Below are 19,064 nucleotides of genomic sequence, written 5' to 3' on the forward strand. Positions count from 1 at the left end.
CTAGAGCTAGATTTCACACAACTAGCTGGAGAATTTTACTCAGCAACAAGAAGAATAATTCTGTGAGGGAGACTTCACAGAAATCGCAAATTTAATTTGCAAAGGTCTGCCTGTTTTAAAATTATCTAAAAGAAACCAATTTAAGTTCTCATACATAACACTACTAAAATAAAGTCATTCATGGAATTAACCCTTTATGGCTTATTAGGAATTTCAGTCCATCTTTATTAATAAATTTCCAAAAGGATGCTAGACTTCTGGCTTGGCAAGTATTTTGATTCATACTATGCATTGTAGTATTCTTTACGTATCCCAACAGACAAAATTGGTTAATAAGACACAAAAACAAATCTGGAATAGTTCATTAAGAGAGAAAGACAACTCAAAATTCAAGCTGTAACTTAACAGAGAATACTGGCCAAACTGAAAGAGTGTGTCTATCTAATCCTTTCCCACAGAAGGTTAGAGACATGTGGTTACAGTGACATTAAGTGTTGAAGAATACTGCAAGTGGGCAAAGGAAAAATTCAAAACTTCACTTACAAACAAGAGAAAGAATGAGAATGGATGTGACAGTATTTGAAAAAAGGGGGAAAGAAGGAAGCGTAAGAAGCCACTAAACATTAAAAACAAATCTGATAAAATTTGCCTAAAATTCTTCAGCAGATCTTCACTACCTTCAGGAAAAAATGCAAAGCTCATCAGTATGACACATGGTCCTTCACAATCTGGTCTCTGTCTACAAATCCAGTCTAACCTCTTCCCTCCTCTCTGCTTCGAGTCCTACCCAGCCATACTAAACAGTTTCCCCAGAGCATCTTGTTCTCTCACACCCTTCCACGCTGCTCCTTTCTCAAGATTCAACTTCAGAGTACAGTGCCTTCAGGAAGCCTTCTCTGACTCCTACCAACTGGGCAAGTTATATTCCTTGTGTACCCCCAAAGCACCCTGAGCTTCCCAGTATCACAGCAACTTTCACACTGTTCTGTGTTTCATCACAGAAATTGTGATAGACTGTTTACTTATCTATCTACTTCCCTCCACTGTGAGGTCCTTCCCAGCAGGGATGGACTTTATTCATTCTTGCATTCCCTGTGCCTAACACAATACCTAGCACACAGGAGGTGCTCTAAGTTTCTTGTGAGCCGAATGAACTGCACTAAAGGAAGATAAAGAATGCTGGCAGGTATAAGGATTAAGCAGATGAAAAAGGATACTAGTGTATAAACCAAAAGAAGTGATAAGTAAAATAGTAAAGTTAAATTAAGACTCATATTTGGTGGTGTCCTCACACTGGTGAGAATGGCCATCATTAAAAACCCTACAAATAATAAATGCTGAAGAGGGTGTGGAGGAAAGGGGACCCTACTACACTGTTGGGAACCTAACTTGGTGCAGCCACTATGGAAAACAGTATGGAAGTTCCTTAAAAAACTAAAAAGAGAATTGCCATAAGATCCAGCAATGCCACTCCTGGGCATATATCCAGAGAAAACTCGAATTTGAAAAGATACATGTACCATAATGTTCATAGCAGCACTATTTACAACAGCCAAGACATGGAAGCAACCTAAATGTCCACTGACAGATGAATGTATAAAGAAGATGTGGTATATATAAATACACAATGGAATACTGCTCAGCCATAAAAAAGAATGAAATAATGCTATTTGCAGCAACATGGATGGACCTAGAGATTATCACACTAAATGAGGTAAGTCAGACAGAGAAAGATAAATACCACATGGTATCACTTATATGTGGAATCTAAAATATGATACAAATGAACTTATTTACAAGACAGAAACAGACTCACAGACATAGAAAACAAACTTATGGTTACCAAAGGGGAAAAGGGGCGGGGGAGGGATAAATTAGGAGTCTGGGATTAGCAGATACACACTACTATAAATAGAATAGATAAACAACAAGGTTCTGCTGTTTAACACAGGGAACTATATTCAATATCTTGTAATAAAACATAATGGAAAAGAATATGAAAAATTATATATATATACATATATAACTGAATCACTTTGCTGTAAACCACAAACTAACACAACATTGTAAATCAACTATACTTCAATTAAAAACATAAGTAAATAGATTTATATAGGGAAAATGTGTGATGACATAAGGATAAAAAAATCTTGTTACGTAAAAGAAAAAAGAAATCATATTTGGTGTCTTAATATGCCAGTTAAGTATCATGGTATAAAGATGACTAAGTCACGGGATGTACCTCTGAAGAGCCATGAGTCTAAAGGGAAAGACAGAGATGTCAACAAATAATGCATTATGATAAACCTCATGTTAGAATATAAGAAGAGTTCCGTGGGCACAGAGAAAGAAGCAACTAATTTTCTGGGTTAGGAAGGGCAGGAAGCACCATTTGAGCTGGTACTTTAAAAGGTGAGCACAAACAGTGTGCTAGGCAAAAAACAGAAATAGGCACTTGAGACAAGATAAAAAATTAGGTGCAAAGATAAAGTCATGAAAGGTGGCAATGTATTCAGGAGAAAGTGAGGCATCTAGTACGACCAGAGTGCAGAATAGGCTGTAACACAAGCATAAGCCAAACCATAAAGCATCCTGAACAACAACCTAGGGATCTGGGACTCCAACTAACTTGACGCTAGCCTACCTCCAATGTCCCTGTAGTCAAATGGACATGACTCTATCTTGGCAGTTATCACATTCTACTGTAATGTTGACCTGTCTCACCACCCACTTCACTGTGATCTCCAAGGAGATAGGAAACATGTCTTCTGAATTTTCTAGGGCACTAAGCATACTGTTTGACATAGCAGATAATCAATACATGTTTAATTTTTTAAAAATTAGTAAGTGTCTAATAAATTAGAAGCTGAGGAGGCCAAAAGAATATTTCAAAAAAATTTTTTAAAGCAGATAATTGATAGAAACAAAAAAACAAACAAAAAGTCTTGAAATTGCTTATCCAGCCTCACCACTGAATACAAAGAGCTAAATGATTACTACAGTGTGGCTTTTGCCTGAAAAAATAATGCCTCAAGTAAATATCTTTCAACTATTTCTCAAAAGAAGTAGAAAAAGCATTCTTCCACTTGACACCTTCACAGGCTACCTGTTAAGGCAGCACCTCCGATTTTGTCAGGGATATACGAATGGTGGTACAACCTACTTGGGGACTCTTTCACATTGAATGCTTCAGTTCAGTACAAAAATAGTTAATGAAAAGCCTACCATGTGACATGAAATCCTTGTATGCCACTCCAAAGAGAATGAATTTCATCCTACACAAGGTAAAAAGCCAATGAAGTATTTTAAGCAGGAAAGTGAGGTGGTCAGGAATTCATTTTAGATACCTTCATCTGCAGGGTAATTTTAAGTGGGCGTTTAGCTCAGAGGAAGGGAAGCCAGTGAGAGACTACTGAAAAATGGAATATGCCAAAGACTTAAAACCAGAGCAGCAATAGTAGGAATAAAGATGAAAATAATGAATTTAAAAAATACTTAGGGGGCTTCCCTGGTGGCACAGTGGTTGAGAGTCCGCCTGCCAATGCAGGGGACACGGGTTCGTGCCCCGGTCTGGGAAGATCCCACATGCTGCGGAGCGGCTGGGCCCGTGAGCCATGGCCACTGAGCCTGCGCGTCCGGAGCTTGGGCTCCGCAACGGGAGAGGCCACAACAGTAAGAGGCCCACGTACCGCAAAAAAAAAAAAAAAAACCTTAGGAAGACAAGTCTGCAGCACTGAGTGTCTGGCTAGGTATACAGGAAGTAAGAGGCAGTTCTCAGGGCAGCAGATGAAGGGTGCTGGTTCCATTACCTGAAATAGGAAAAACTTTCTCAGGTCTTCAAGAGGAAGTGATGGTGGTTAGTTCAGTTTTAGACATGTTAAATTGAGATTCCAGAGAACAACCAAACGAAGACTTGCAATAGAGAGGTAAGTACATCAGAATGGGTTTGAGGAAAGAGGTAGAATATTGGGACACATGGTATTTGAAACTATAAAACAGAAGACCCCGATCAAGGACAGTATAAAGAGCAGTCTGCAGTTAAAATTCTGGGGAACACAAATGAGCAAATACTGGAGTAGAGAAAAACAAGTGAAGGAGAAGAGAAACAATCAGAATAGTACAAACTAAGAAAAGAAAGTGTCAAGAAGGAAGGTTTTATCCATAGTGGAGTGTTAGGTAGAGGCAGAAGCCATTCAGCAGTGAGCAAATGGAAGATAAAGAAGTAGTCCTCCAAAGAATAGAAAAGGCTCTTTCAAGAACACAGTTGGAAAGGAAAGCCTAAAGTGATAAGGTATGGTTGGACATGGTTTCAAAAGAAAATATGTTTCTTGAGTTATTTATTGTTTTAAGGTGACACAGAGTTATGCAAGTCAGTAATCAGTATGTCAGTAAAGGTTAAAGAATATAGGAGGGCTTCCCTGGTGGCGCAGTGGTTGAGAGTCCGCCTGCCGATGCAGGGGACGCGGGTTCGTGCCCTGGTCTGGGAGGATCCCACATGCCGCGGAGCGGCTTGGCCTGTGAGCCGTGGCCGCTGGGCCTGCGCGTCCAGAGCCTGTGCTCCGCGACGGGAGAGGCCACAGCAGTGAGAGGCCCGCGTACTGCAAAAAAAAAAAAAAAAAAAAAAAAAAAAAAGAATATAGGAAAAAACAAAGGACATAGACGGCTACAGGATGGATCAAGATGGAGCGGGGAGGCTAGAGAAGATGAATTCCAGGGCCCAGACTGAGAAGTCTGCCCAGAGAAGGAGTGCCTTGTCCTCTGAGGAGAGAGGGCAGAAAATAAGGATGGGTGGAACACAGTAGAGAAGCTGAAATAGATAACATCTATCATCCTAAATTTCTTTGGCAAAATAGAAGCCAAGTTTGCACAATGAAGGACTTGAGGATTATTCTCTGAGAAGCTACCCAAGAAAGGTAGCAGGATTATTAAGTAGGCTATGCTGAGACTTAGCAGAAGCTGGAGAGTAAGATTATGCTATTTTTCTAGCTGTACTCAGCAGTCCAGAGGGTAGACAGTTCAACTGACCTAGGGTCAGAAGGTAAAAGGACAAGGAAATTAAAGGATATTGGCAATATAGGGCTTTGAAGTGATAGGCCATCAGGTCTAGTCAGGAAAGAAGCAAGAAAGAAGAGGGCTGATGAAATGGGAGAAAACGGAGGGAGGCAAAAAGGAACAGGAGGCCTCAGTAAGGCTGAAGAATAGGCTTAGTACGAGTGAGACTGTGAAACAGCTGGGACTACAGGCAGCTGTCAGTCTTCCAGCACAGGAGATTTTTAATGTGAAGTTTTCACCCACATCTCTGACTCCTGCTCCTGAAGCATGAATTCCCAGGCAGGGAGAAAGGCAAGACACTAGATAGTCTGCATTTAGGACAATCAGATTAATACCTGGAGAGCGTCTGAGTTATGTAACACCCAATAATATGCACAAATACCTGTAAACACTTGATGAGAAACCACATGATCTCATCATCTTACCCAGTCAAGTTTATAACTCAGCAAAAACATAAAAGACATACTATACGCCCTCAAGAAAGCCACATAGGAAAGTAATAAGGGTACATTCAAGAACAAAAGGTAGCTTCTGTTTGGGAAGATCAATATTGCAACAAGTGTGTTGGGTATTTTAAATTAGTAAACACTGTCATGTTTAATTAAAGCCAATTGTCCTTATTTTTGGGAAGTGGGAGGTGACAACATATCAAGAGGCAAAATAAAACTGCATTCAAGAAAACACTATTAAAATCTATAGTTTAAAAAATGTAATTTGTGGACTTAATGATTTTTTTAAAAGTAAACTTCAACTTACCTAGATCTGGCCATTAATATTCTTAGCCTCTGCTGCAGCATCAGGAGTTTAATCATACTTCAAAACACCATGTTTTCTTTGTTTGCTGACTTAACCTACAATTAGGAAGAAAAAGTCAAGAATTTATTATTTCTTTAAAAAGTTTTCCCTATGAGACTTCTGGCAGCACTGTTAGTTCAGTTAATCTATTTAAACAAACTAAAAAGACTGAATTTTTAATTAAAATATATATAATTTATAAGATCTATTCTAAAAATTAATATAATGTGTACATGGTACAATCAACACAGCCTTTTCAAAAGAAAAGTAAAAATGCGGTAGCTTACGTTCCATGATGTTTGGATATCAGGACCTTTAGAAGCCATTGATTTTGGCTTCTCCACTACAGCTATGACATTAGACAACACATTCTCTATACTTATCTCCACAGCCATAAAATGAAACGTTAGACTAAACTACCTCCAAGGTTCCTTTCCAGCTCTAAAACTCCATTTTAGCCAAGGGCGGCTAATTCTCCATATCCAGTCACGTCTCTTAAACCTCACTGTCCGTCCTGCCGAAGAGTTGACTCTCTTTAGAATCCACCCTCTGTATCTTCAAATCCACAAGACACCCCCAGAATCAAATCAGAAGAGTCAGTCATCAGAAAACAGTAGGAAAAAGCATGCCATAGAGTCACAGGATACTGATATAAATTACAGCAATAAATGACAATCTAGAGTTTTAAGAGATTTCAATATACTTCTGAAAAATTTCTGGTTAATTTATTCACTTTTTATAACAGAAAAAAAAATCAAATTCACTCAAACACGAGCACTAGCATTTACTAAATAGCTATACTACAGTAGGCATTATGTTAGGGGTTTTACAAAGAGTCTTATTTTTTTATTTTATTTTATTTTTTAATGAAATGAATTTCTTTTATAGAGAAAAAAAGAGACAGTAATAAAAGCTGTATGAGTGGTGCCAACCAAAAAACTTAAGGAGCACTGAGAAAGAGCAGTTTATTTATTTAGTTTTTGAATTTTTTTTTAATTTTTTAATTTTATTTTTTGTACAGCAAAAAATAGTCATCAATTCTATACACATCAGTGTATACATGTCACTCCCAATCACCCAATTCATCCCACCACCACCCCCATCCCCCGCCACTTTCCCCCCTTGGTGTCCATACGTTTGTTCTCTACATCTGTGTCTCTATTCCTGCCCTGCAAACTAGTTCATCTCTACCATTTTTCTAGGTTCCACATATATGCGTTAATATACGATATTTGTTTTCTCTTTCTGACTTACTTCACTGACAGTCTTGAGATACATCCACGTCTCAACAAATGACCCAATTTCGTTCCATTTTATGGCTAAGTAATATTCCATTGTATATATGTGTGTGTATATATATATATATATATATATATATATATATATATATATATATGTATATATGTACCACATCTTCTTTATCCATTTGTCTGTTGATGGGCATTTACACTGCTTCCATGACCTGGCTATTGTAAATAGTGCTACAATGAACATTGGGGTGCATGTGTCTTTATGAATTATGGTTTCCTCTGGTTATATGCCCAGTAGTGGGATTGCTGGATCATACGGTAATTCTATTTTTAGTTTTTTAAGGAACCTCCACACTGTTCTCCATAGTGGCTGTATCAATTTACATTCCCACCAACAGTGCAAGAGAGTTCCCTTTTCTCTACACCCTCTCCAGCATTTGTTGTTTGTAGACTTTCTGATAATGCCCATTCTAACTGCTCTGAGGTGATACTGCATTGTAGTTTTGATTTGCATTTCTCTAATAATTAGTGATGTTGACCAGCTTTTCATGTGCTTCTTCACCATCTGTATGTATTCTTTGGAAAAATGTCTATTTAGGTCTTCTGCCCATTTTTGGACTGGGTTGTTTGTTTTTTTAATATTGAGCTGCTTGAACTGTTAATAAATTTTGGAGATTAATCCTTTGTCTGGTTGATTCATTTGCAAATATTTTCTCCCATTCTGAGGGTTATCTTTTCGTCTTGTTTATGGTTTCCTTTGCTTTGCAAAAGTTTTTAAGTTTCATTAGGTCTCATTTATTTATTTTTGTTTTAATTTCCATTACTCTAGGAGGTTCATCAAAAAAGATCTTGCTGTGATTTACGTCAAAGAGTGCTCTTCCTATGCTTTCCTGTAAGAGTTTTATAGTGTCCGGTCTTATATTTAGGTTTCTAAAGCATTTTGAGTTTATTTTTGTGTATGGTGTTAGGGAGTGTTCTAATTTCATTCTTTTACGTGTAGCTGTCCAGTTTTCCCAGCACCACTTATTGAAGAGACTGTCTTTTCTCCATTGTATATCCTTGCCTCCTTTGTCATACATTAGTTGACCATAGGTGTGTGAGTTTATTTCTGGGCTTTCTATCTTGTTCCATTGATCTATGGTTCTGTTTTCGTGCCAGTACCACATTGTCTTGATTACTGTAGCTTTATAGTATAGTCTGAAGTCAGGTAGTCTGATTCCTCCAGCTCCGTTTTTTCCCCTTAAGACTGCTTTCGCTATTCGGGCTCTTTTGTGTCTCCATACAAATTTTAAGATTTTTTGTTCTAGTTCCATAAAAAATGCCATTGGTAATTTGATAGGGATTGCATTGAATCTGTAGATTGTTTGGGTAGTATAGTCATTTTCACAATATTGATTCTTCCAATCCAAGAACATGGTATCTCCGTCTGTTGGTATCATCTTTAATTTCTTTCATCAGTGTCTTATAGTTTTCTGCATACAGGTCTTTTGTCTCCCTAGGTAGGTTTATTCCTAGGTATTTTATTCTTTTTGTTGCAATAGTAAATGGGAGTGTTTCCTTCATTTCTCTTTCAGTTTCTTCATCATTAGTGCAGTGTATAGGAATGCAAGGGATTTCTGTGCATTAATTGTATCCTGCAACTTTAACAAATTCTTTGATTAGCTCTAGCAGTTTTCTGGTGGCATTTTTAGGATTCTCTACGTATAGTATAATGTCATCTGCAAACAGTGACAGTTTTACTTCTTCTTTTGCAATTTGTATTCCTTTTATTTCTTTTTCTTCTCTGATTGCCATGGCTAGGACTTCCAAAACTGTGTTGAATAATAGTGGCGAGATTGGACATCCTTGTCTTGTTCCAGATCTTAGAGGAAATGCTTTCAGTTTTTCACCATTGAGAATGAGGTTTTCTGTGGGTTTGTCGAATATGGCCTTTATAATGTTGAGGTAGGTTCCCTCTACGTCCACTTTCTGGAGAGTTTTTATCATAAATGGGTATTGAATTTTGTCAAAAGCTTTTTCTGCATCTATTGAGATGATCATATGGCTTTTATTCTTCAATTTGTTAATATGCTATATCACATTAATTGATTTGTGTATATTGAAGAATCCTTGCATCCCTGGGATAAATCCCACTTGATCATGGTGTATGATCCTTTAAAAGTGTTGTTGGATTCTGTTTGCTAGTATTTTCTTGAGGATTTTTGCATCTATATTCATCAGTGATATTGCTCTGTAATTTTCCTTTTTTGTAGTATCTTTGTCTGGTTTTGGTATCAGGGTGATGGTGGCCTCATAGAATGAGTTTGGGAGTGTTCCTTCCTCTGCAATTTTTTGGAAGAGTTTGAGAAGGATGGATGTTAGCTCTTCTCTAAACGTTTGATAGAATTCACCTATGAGGCTATCTGGTCCTGGACTTTTGTCTCTTGTAAGATTTTTAATCACAGTTTCAATTTCATTACTTGTGATTGGTCTGTTCATATTTTCTATTTCTTCCTGGTTCAGTCCTAGAAGGTTATACCTTTCTAAGAATTTGTCCATTTCTTCCAGGTTGTCCATTTTATTGGCATAGAGTTGCCTGTAGTAGTCTCTTAGGATGCTTTGTTTTTCTGTGGTGTCTGTTGTAACTTCTCCTTTTTCATTTCTAATTGTATTGATTTGAGTCCTCTCCCTCTTTTTCTTGGTGAGTCTGGCTAATAGTTTATCAATTTTGTTTATCTTCTCAAAGAACCAGCTTTTAGTTTTATTGATCTTTGCTACGGTTTTCTTTGCTTGTATGTCATTTATTTCTGCTCTCATCTTTATGATTTCTTTCCTCCTACTGACTTTGGGGTTTCTTTGTTCTTCTTTCTCTGGTTCCTGGAGGTGTAAGGTTACATTGTTTATTTGAGATTTTTCTTGTTTCTTGAGGTAGGCTTGTATAGCTATAAACTGCTGTCTTAGAACTGCTTTTGCTGCATCCCATAGGTTTTGGATAGTCGTGTTTTCATTGTCATTTGTCTCTGGGTATTTTTTGGTTTCCTGTTTGATTTCTTCAGTGATCTCTTGGTTATTTAGTAACACATTGTGCAGCCTCCATGTGTTTGTGTTTTTTATGTTTTTTCCCCTGTAATTCATTTCTAATCTCATAGCATTGTGGTTAGAAAAGATGCTTGATATGATTTCAATTTTCTTAAATTTACTGAGGCCTGATTTGTGACCCAAGATGTGATCTATCCTGGAGAATGTTCCATGGGCACTTGAGAAGAAAGCGTAATCTGCTGTTTTTGGATGAAATGTCCTATAAATATCAATTAAATCTATCTGGTCTATTGTGTCATTTAAAGCTTGTGTTTCCTTATTTATTTTCATTTTGGATGATGTGTCCATTGGTATAAGTGAGGTGTTAAAGTCTCCCACTATTACTGTGTTACTGTCAATTTCCTCTTTTATAGCTGTTAGCAGTTGCCTTATGTATTCAGGTGCTCCTATGTTGGGTGCATATATATTTATAATTGTTATATCTTCTTCTTGGATTGATCCCTTGATCATTATGTAGTGTCCATCTTTGTCTCTTCTAACATTCTTTAAGGTCTATTTTATCTGATATGACTATTGCTACTCCAGCTTTCTTTTGATTTCCATTTGCATGGAATATGTTTTTCCATCCCCTCACTTTCAGTCTGAATGTGTCCCTAGGTCTGAAGTGGGTCTCTTGTAGACAGCATATAGATGGGTCTTGTTTTTGTATCCATTCAGCAAGCCTGTGGCTTTTGGCTGGAGCATTTAATCCATTCACGTTTAAGGTAATTATCGATACGTATGTTCCTAGGACCATTTTCTTAATTGTTTTGGGTTTGTTTTTGTAGGTCCTTTTCTTTTCTTGTGTTTCCCACTTAGAGAAGTTCCTTTAGCATTTGTTGTACAGCTGGTTTGGTGGTGCTGAATTCTCTTAGCTTTTGCTTGTCTGTAAAGCTTTTGATTTCTCCATAGAATCTGAATGAGATTCTTGCTGGGTAGAGTTATCTTGGTTGTAGGTTCTTCCCTTTCATCACTTTAAGTCTATCATGCCACTCCCTTCTGGCTTGTAGTTTCTGCTGAGAAATCAGCTGTTAACCTTATGGGAGTTCCCTTGTATGTTATTTGTCGTTTTTCCCTTGCTGCTTTCAATAATTTTTCTTTGTCTTTAATTTTTGCCAATTTGATTACTATGTGTCTCAGTGTGTTTCTCCTTGGGTTTATCCTGTATGGGACTCCCTGCACTTCCTGGACTTAGGTGGCTATTTCCTTTCCATGTTAGGGAAGATTTTGACTATAATCTCTTCAAATATTTTCTTGGGTCCTTTCTCTCTCTCTTCTCCTTCTGGGACCCCTATAATGTGAATGTTGTTGTGTTTAATGTTGTCCCATAGGTCTCTTAGGCTGTCTTCATTTCTTTTCATTCTTTTTTCTTTATTCTGTTCCGCAGCAGTGAATTGCACCATTCTGTCTTCCAGGTCACTTATCCATTCTTCTGCCTCAGTTATTCTGCTATTGATTCCTTCTAGTGTAGTTTTCATTTCAGTTATTGTATTCCTCATCTGTTTGTTTGTTCTTTAATTCTTCTAGGTCTTTGTTAAACATTTCTTGCATCTTCTTGATCTTAGCCTCCATTGTTTTTCCTAGGTCCTGGATCATCTTCACTATCATTATTCTGAATTCTTTTTCTGGAACGTTGCCTATCTCCACTTCATTTAGTTGTTTTTCTAGGGTTTTATCTTGTTCCTTCATCTGGTACATAGCCCCCTGCCTTTTCATCTTGCCTCTCTTTCTGTGAATGTGGTTCTTGTTCCACAGGCTGCAGGACTGTAGTTCTTCTTGCTTCTGCTGTCTGACCTCCAAATAGTCTCATTTTAATCTATATTTTAACTTGAGTTAACAAATATGATTGATACCCAAAATGAACATTTCCAAAACCATGAACCCACACACAAACAAAATTTTTCGTTCTGGACTTATAACCTGTATATAAAATCAGTGGTTCAGCCAGGTGTTTGCTTACACCCCTTGTGAGCTGCTGCTACACCCCACATTATGGTGGGCAGCAACCCACTGCCTTTTCCTTACCACAGCTTTTTTTTTCCTCCAGAAGCTTAACATACATCATGCTTTGCCTCTGGCTTATAAAACTGTCTAGCTAATTCCACCATAAATCATTTCTCTTATATGATGTTTGTCTAGCTCTCTCTCTTAAGAGATTTTAGCCAAATAACTAAGAAAAATCTCTCTTCCTCTTTTTATTTGTTCCTCTCATAAGCATCCCACAACCCCTATCCTGAAATGAGTTTATTCATAGTAAATGTGATTAAGAGAATTGAGAGTGATCCATCTGTACCCCTATATCAAGGAAAAGATTTGAAATGAAGTTAAACATACAAAAGAATCAGTGTGCCAATCTATAAGGCTCTTGAAAATATTAAAAATCCCGTTAGAAACTCTCTCTCACCTTCAGATCTTTTTTTTCTAATTTTTAAAATTGTGGTAAAATACATATAAAATTTACCATCTTACCCATTTTTAAGCATACAGTTTAGTAGTGTTAAATATATTCAATATTGTGCAACCAAAGTGCAACCAATCTCAAGGACTTTTTCATTTTGCAGAAATGAAACTCTATACCCATTGAATAACAACTCATTTCCCCTCTGCCCAAGTCCTGGCAACCACCATTCTACTTTCTGTTTTCATGAGTTTGACTATTCTAAATACCTCATATAACTGAGACTGTACACTACTTATGTTTGTGCCTGTCTTATCTCACTTAGAATAATGTCTTCACAGTTCATCCATGCTGTAACATGCATCAGAATTCCTTTCCTTTATAAGACTGAAAAATATTCCACTGAATACATACCAACACTTGCTATTCCATCCGTCAATGGACATTTATCTACGTTCTGGCTATTGGAATAATGCTGCTATGAACATGGATGAACAAATATCTCTCTGAGACCCTGCTTTCAATTATTTTGGATACATACCCAGAAGTGGTACTGCTGAATCATATGGTAGTTCTATTTTATTAATTTTTTGAGAAACTTCCATACTGTTTTCTACAGTATATCTTTTTTAGAGAAATGTCTATTCAAGTCCTTTGCCCATTTTTGAATCAGGTTGTTCTTTGCTGTTGACTTTTAGTATAAATTCTCTATATATTCTGCATATTAATCCCTTATCAAATATATGATTTGCAAATATTTTCTCCCATTCTGTGGTTGTCTTTTTCACTCTGTTGATAGTATCTTTTGAAGTAAAAAAATTTTTTTTCATTAAGTCCAATTTGTCTACTTTTGCTTTGATGCCTGTGCTTTTGGTGTCACATCCAAGAAAGCATTGCCAAATCCATGTTGTGAAGCTTTTGCCCTATGTTTTCTTCTAAGAATCTCACTGTTCTATGTCTCATACTTAGGTCTTTGATCCAATTTGAGTTAATGTTTGTATATGGTGTTAGGTAAAGGTCCAAGTTCATCTTTTGCATGCAGATATCCAGTTGTCCCAGAAGCATCTGTTGAAGACTCCTTTACCCACTGAATGGTCTTTGTACCCTTTTCAAAACTTATTTGACCACATATGTGAGGGTTTATTTCTGGGTTCTCTATTCTATTCCACTGGTCTATATGTATTTATGCCAGTACCACACTGTTTTGATTATGTGGCTTTGTAGTAAGTTTTGAAATCAAGAATTGTGAGTAATCCAGTTTTAAGCCTGTTTTGCCTATCCAGGGTCCTGAGATTCCATATGAATTTCACAATAGGTTTTCCTGTTTTTGAAAAAAACATCATTGGGATTTTGACAGATATTGCAATGAATCTGTAAATCTCTTTGGACAGGACTGATATTTTAATAACATTGTATCTTCTAATCCATGAATATGGGATATGTTTATTTATGTCTTCTTTGATTTCTTCAGCAGTATTTTGCACTTTTCATTGTATACTTTGTTTGTTTTTTCGTTTTGTTTTGTTTTGTTTTGCGGTACGTGGGCCTCTCACTGTTGTGGCCTCTCCCGTTGCAGAGCACAGGCTCCGGATGCGCAGGCTCCAGACGCCCAGGCTCAGCGGCCATGGCTCACGGGCCTAGCCGCTCTGCGGCATGTGGGATCTTCCCGGACCGGGGCACGAACCCGTGTCCCCTGCATCGGCAGGCGGACTCCCAACCACTGCGCCACCAGGGAAGCCCTGTATACGTTTTTTAATTCCTAAGTATTCTATTCCTTTTGATGCCACTGTAAAAGGAACTGTTTTTGTAATTTCCTTTTCAGATTGTTCATTGTGAATGTACAGAAATGCAACTAACTTTTACATTTTGACTTTGTATCCTGCTACTTAGCTGAATTCATTTATTAGTTCTGAAAGTAGTTTTTGTGTGGAATCTTTAGGGTTTCCCACATATAAGGTCATCTCACCTGCAAACAGATTATTTTACTTCTTGCTTCTCAATTTGGATAACTTTTATTTCTTTTTCTTACCTAAGTGCTCTAGCTAGAACTTCCACTACCATGTTAAATAAAAGTCATGAAAGTGGGCATGCTTGCCTTGTTCCTGATCTTAGGGGAAAAGCTTTCAGTCTTTTACTATTGAGAATGATGTTGCTGTGGGTTTTTCATATATAGCTTTCATTATATTGAGGTGGTTTCCGTCTATTCCTAGTTTTTTATAATGCTTTTATCTTGAAAAGGTGTTGAACTTTGTCAAATGCTTTTTCTGCATCAATTGAGATGATTGTGTTTTTTTTTCCTTCATTCTGTTAATGTGGTGTATTACACTGATCAATTTTCATGTTGTACCATCCTTGCATTCCAAAAAGAAATCCCACTTTACCATGGTATATAATCCCTTTATTATGTGGATGAATTCAGTTTGCTAGCATTTTGTTGAAGATTTCTGTATCAATGTTTACAAGAGATATTGGTCTGTAGTTTTTTTTTTTTTTTTTCTTTTTTTTCCGGTACGTGGGCCTCTCACTGTTGTGGCCTCTTCCATTGTGGAGAACAGGCTCCGGATGCGCAGGCTCAGCGGCCATGGCCCACGGGCCCAGCCGCTCCACAGCATGCAGGATCCTCCTGGACCGGGGCACAAACCCGCATCTCCTGCATCAGCAGGCGGACTCTCAACCACTGCGCCACCAGGGAAGCCCTGTAGTTTTCTTTTCTTGTAATGTATTTGTCTGACTTTGTTATCAGGGTAATGCTGGCCTCATAGAATGAATTAGGAAGTGTTCTCTCCTCTTCAATATTTTGGAAAAGTTTGACAGGGACTGATAGTAGTTCTTTAACTAGCAGAATTCACTGGTGAAGCCAGGTCTTTTCTTTTCCTTCTTTCTTTCTTTTTAAAAAAAATATTTATTTATTTATTTGGCTGTACTGCGTCTTTGCTGCAGCACATGGGATCTTTTAGTTACGGCACGTGGGATCTTTTTTAGTTGCAGCATGTGAACTCTTAGTTGTGACATGGAGACTCTTAGTTGTGGCATGTGGGATCCAGTTCCCTGACGAGGGATTGAACCCGGGCCCCCTGCACTGGGAGCGTGGAGTCTTAGCCACTGGACCACCAGTGAGGTCCCAAGCCAGGGCTTTTCTACTCAAGAGATTTTTTTATTACTGATTCAATCTCCTTACCTTATAGGTCTATTGTGATTTAGTCTTGGTAGGTTTTGTATTTCTAGGAATTTGTCCATTTTATCTAGGTTCTTCAATTTGTTGGCATACAATTGTTCACAGTACTCTCTTATAATCCTTTTTATTTCAGTAGACTTGATAGTGATGTCACCACTTTCACTTCTGATTTTAGTAATTTGAGTCTTTCCTCCTTTTTTCTTAGTCCACCTAGCCAAAAATTTGTCAATTTTGTTGATGTTTTCGAAGAACAAACTTCTGGTTCACTGACTTTCTGTTTTTCTATTCTCTATTTCCTTTCTCTCTCCTTTAACCTTTATTATTTCCTTCCTTCTGCTAGCTTTGGTTTTAGTTTGTTCTTTTTCTAGTTCCTTAAGTTATAAAGCTAGAGATCTTTCTTATTTTTTTAACATAAGCATTTATATCTACAAAAATCCCCTTAGCACTGCTTTCATTGTGTCCTATAAGTTTTGGCATGCTGTGTTTTCATTTTCTTTGGTCTCTAAGTATTTTCTAATTTCCCTTGTTATTTCTTCTTTGACTAGTTGTTTAAAAGTATGTTGTTTACAGACTTACTAGAGAATGGACTTGAGGATATGGGGAGGGGGAAGGGTAAGCTGTGACAAAGTGAGAGAGTGGCATGGACATATAAACACTACCAAATGTAAAACAGACAGCTAGTGGGAAGCAGCCACATAGCATAGGGAGATCAGCTCAGTGCTTTGTGACCACCGAGAGGGGTGGGATAGGGAGGGTGGGAGGGAGGGAGATGCAAAAGGGAAGACATATGGGAACATATGTATATGTATAACTGATTCACTTTGTTATAAAGCAGAAACTAACACACCATTGTAAAGCAATTATATACTCCAATAAAGATGTTAAAAAAAAAACTATGTTGTTTAATTCCCACAGTTTTGTGAATTTTCCAGTTTTCCTTCTGTTGTTGATTTCTAACTTCATCCTCTTGTAGCTGGAGATGATACTTTGTATGCTATCTATCTTTTAAAATCTTTTGAGACTTAATTTGTGGCCTAACATATGTTCTATGTTCTATCCCAGAAAATGTTACAATAACGTGAGCTTTTAGACTAATAATTTTTTTTCCTTTAAATGTATTAATCTTTTAAGTCATGTAGAAAATAAAAAGTTATAAATCTTTGTTACAATAGTACTAGCTTTTATAATTCCCTTTGTATTTACCTTTATTGAGATCTTTATTTCTCCACACAACTTCTAGTTACTGTCTAGAGTCCTTTCGTTTCACCTTGCAGAACTCTCTTGTGCATTTCTTGCAGGGCAGGTCTAGTGGTAATGAACTCCCTCAGCTTTTGTTTACCTAGGGATGTCTTAATTTCTCCTTACTTTTGAAGGACAGTTTTACCAGATAATAGGATTCTTGATGGACAGACTTTTTTTCTTTTAGCACTTTGAATATAGCAGCCCACTGCCACTTGGCCTCTGAAGTTTCTGATGAGCAATATGCTAATAATCTTACTGAGAATCCCTTGTATGTGATGATTAGCTTTCTTCTTGCTGCTTTCAAGATTCCTGGTCTTTGTCTTTTGGAAGGTTGATTATAATGTATCTTGCTCTATGTCTCTTTGACTTCATCTTACTTGGAGTGCAATGAGCTCCTTGGATGTTTATGTTCATGTCTTTCATCAAATTTGAGAAGTTTTTAACCAGTATTTCTTCAAAAGTTCTCTCTCTGCTCCTTTCTCTCTCTCTCTCTTCTCTTTCTAGGACTCCCACAATATACGGCTTTCAATATGTTAAGGTGGTTCCATATTTTAGAATCCACATATAAGTGATATCATATGGGATTTATCTCTCTTTTTGATTTACTTCACTTAGTATGATAATCTCTAGGTTCATCCACGATGCTGCAAATGGCATTATGTCATTCTTTTTTATGGCTGAGTAGTATGCCATTGTGTATATATACCACACCTTCTTTATCTATTCATCTGTCGATGGACATTTAGGTTGCTTACAGGTCTTGGTTATTGTAAATAGTGCTGCTCTGAACATTGGGGTTCATGTATCTTTCTGAATTAGAGTTTTCTCTGGATATACAGCCAGGAGTGAGATTGCTGGATCATATAAGGGTGCCAGTCTTTTAAATTTCCTGGAAGTCACTTTAGCAGGTAGGGGAGGGGCTTGCAACAATAGGGTACGTGCAACAACAATAGCTGCCCACCTCTCTGTCTGCACCTCTCTGATCAGAAGCAGCACTCTCTGATCCAGGTACAGATCCTTGATATTTGGAGAAGAGGGTACTTTCTGCCTCCGCTGGCTCCAAAAGCTGTGTGAGAGCTGCACAAAGGTGGCAGCAGAGAATGGCTGCAATTTTACATCTGAGCCTTTTCCTGACAGTTGCAAGTCTTCAACAGCTCCATAGTTCCAAAATAGTTACATCAGATTCTGCCACTGTATTTGTTATCTAGGTGGGGAGGCAGACTCCTGATGCCTCCTACTCCATCTTCCCAGAATCCTCTCCAGGCCTGTTTTTGGGGATCAGTGTATATTCAGTTTCATTGTTTTAAATTACTTTATTAGCAGTGCCAGAGTGCTGTGACGTTTTTGCTTGCTTTTTACTGCTTTCAGTGCAAATATACACATATCAGTTATATCAGGAATTACAAGAATTTATGTGCCTCATTTAAAGGGATACTTTCTGTAAGAAAACAGATTCTGAGTTCCAAACAACTGATATACCACAGCACTCCTGGAACGAACACAACACAATGGACTGAGGATATCTTGTCTTGACTTTGGAACATGAATGCCTCAGATATCCACTTTGGTTTCTTCTGAGTAGTGGAAGCCTTAGAACTAAAAGGTGATTGGGAGGTAGTGAGAGGGAAGAGGTAGTTATAGCCACTATATAGAGCTATAATCTTGTTGTAACATGGATGTTTTTCTATAAAACAGGTATATGTATATATGTATCATCAACTATGAGTTTATGTTCAAGAAGAATACAATTTTACCAGGAAAATTATCAAAAAGCTAAAAATTACAGTAAATACAGTCTACTAACACTATTTTTTATAGCAAACTGATTATAAAGCCCCTTCTTTATACCAGACATAGATTCACTTGGATTATCTCAATCCATACAACCACCCTATGAGGTAGGTACTATCATTATTTCTTTGTAGCACATGAGGAAACCAAGGCTTGAAGAGGCTAGGTAGCTTTTCCAAGGTTAATAAGAGGAAGTATCACTTAGTATGATTATCTCTAGGTTCAGCCATGATGCTGCAAATGGCAGCAATGGCACGATGCCAGAATTAAATCCAGATCTGACTACAAAGCCCAAGTTCTTATT

At 37.5% G+C, this 19,064-nt stretch overlaps 1 protein-coding gene across 2 annotated transcripts in view; it reads right to left on the minus strand.

Annotated features, from left to right (window-relative positions):
• The window catches only part of FRS2 (fibroblast growth factor receptor substrate 2), a 70,078-nt gene that overhangs the window by 10,422 nt on the left and 40,592 nt on the right, over positions 1-19,064 (minus strand). For both annotated transcript variants that reach the window (XM_081249810.1, XM_081249809.1), the window contains exon 2: positions 5,809-5,903. The gene's annotated coding sequence lies outside the window, so the exon portion shown is untranslated. The remainder of the gene's footprint in view (positions 1-5,808; positions 5,904-19,064) is intronic.

This window comes from Mesoplodon bidens (assembly GCF_964165515.1).
Source record: "Mesoplodon bidens genome assembly, chromosome: 11".
Taxonomy (NCBI): Eukaryota; Metazoa; Chordata; class Mammalia; order Artiodactyla; family Ziphiidae; genus Mesoplodon; species Mesoplodon bidens.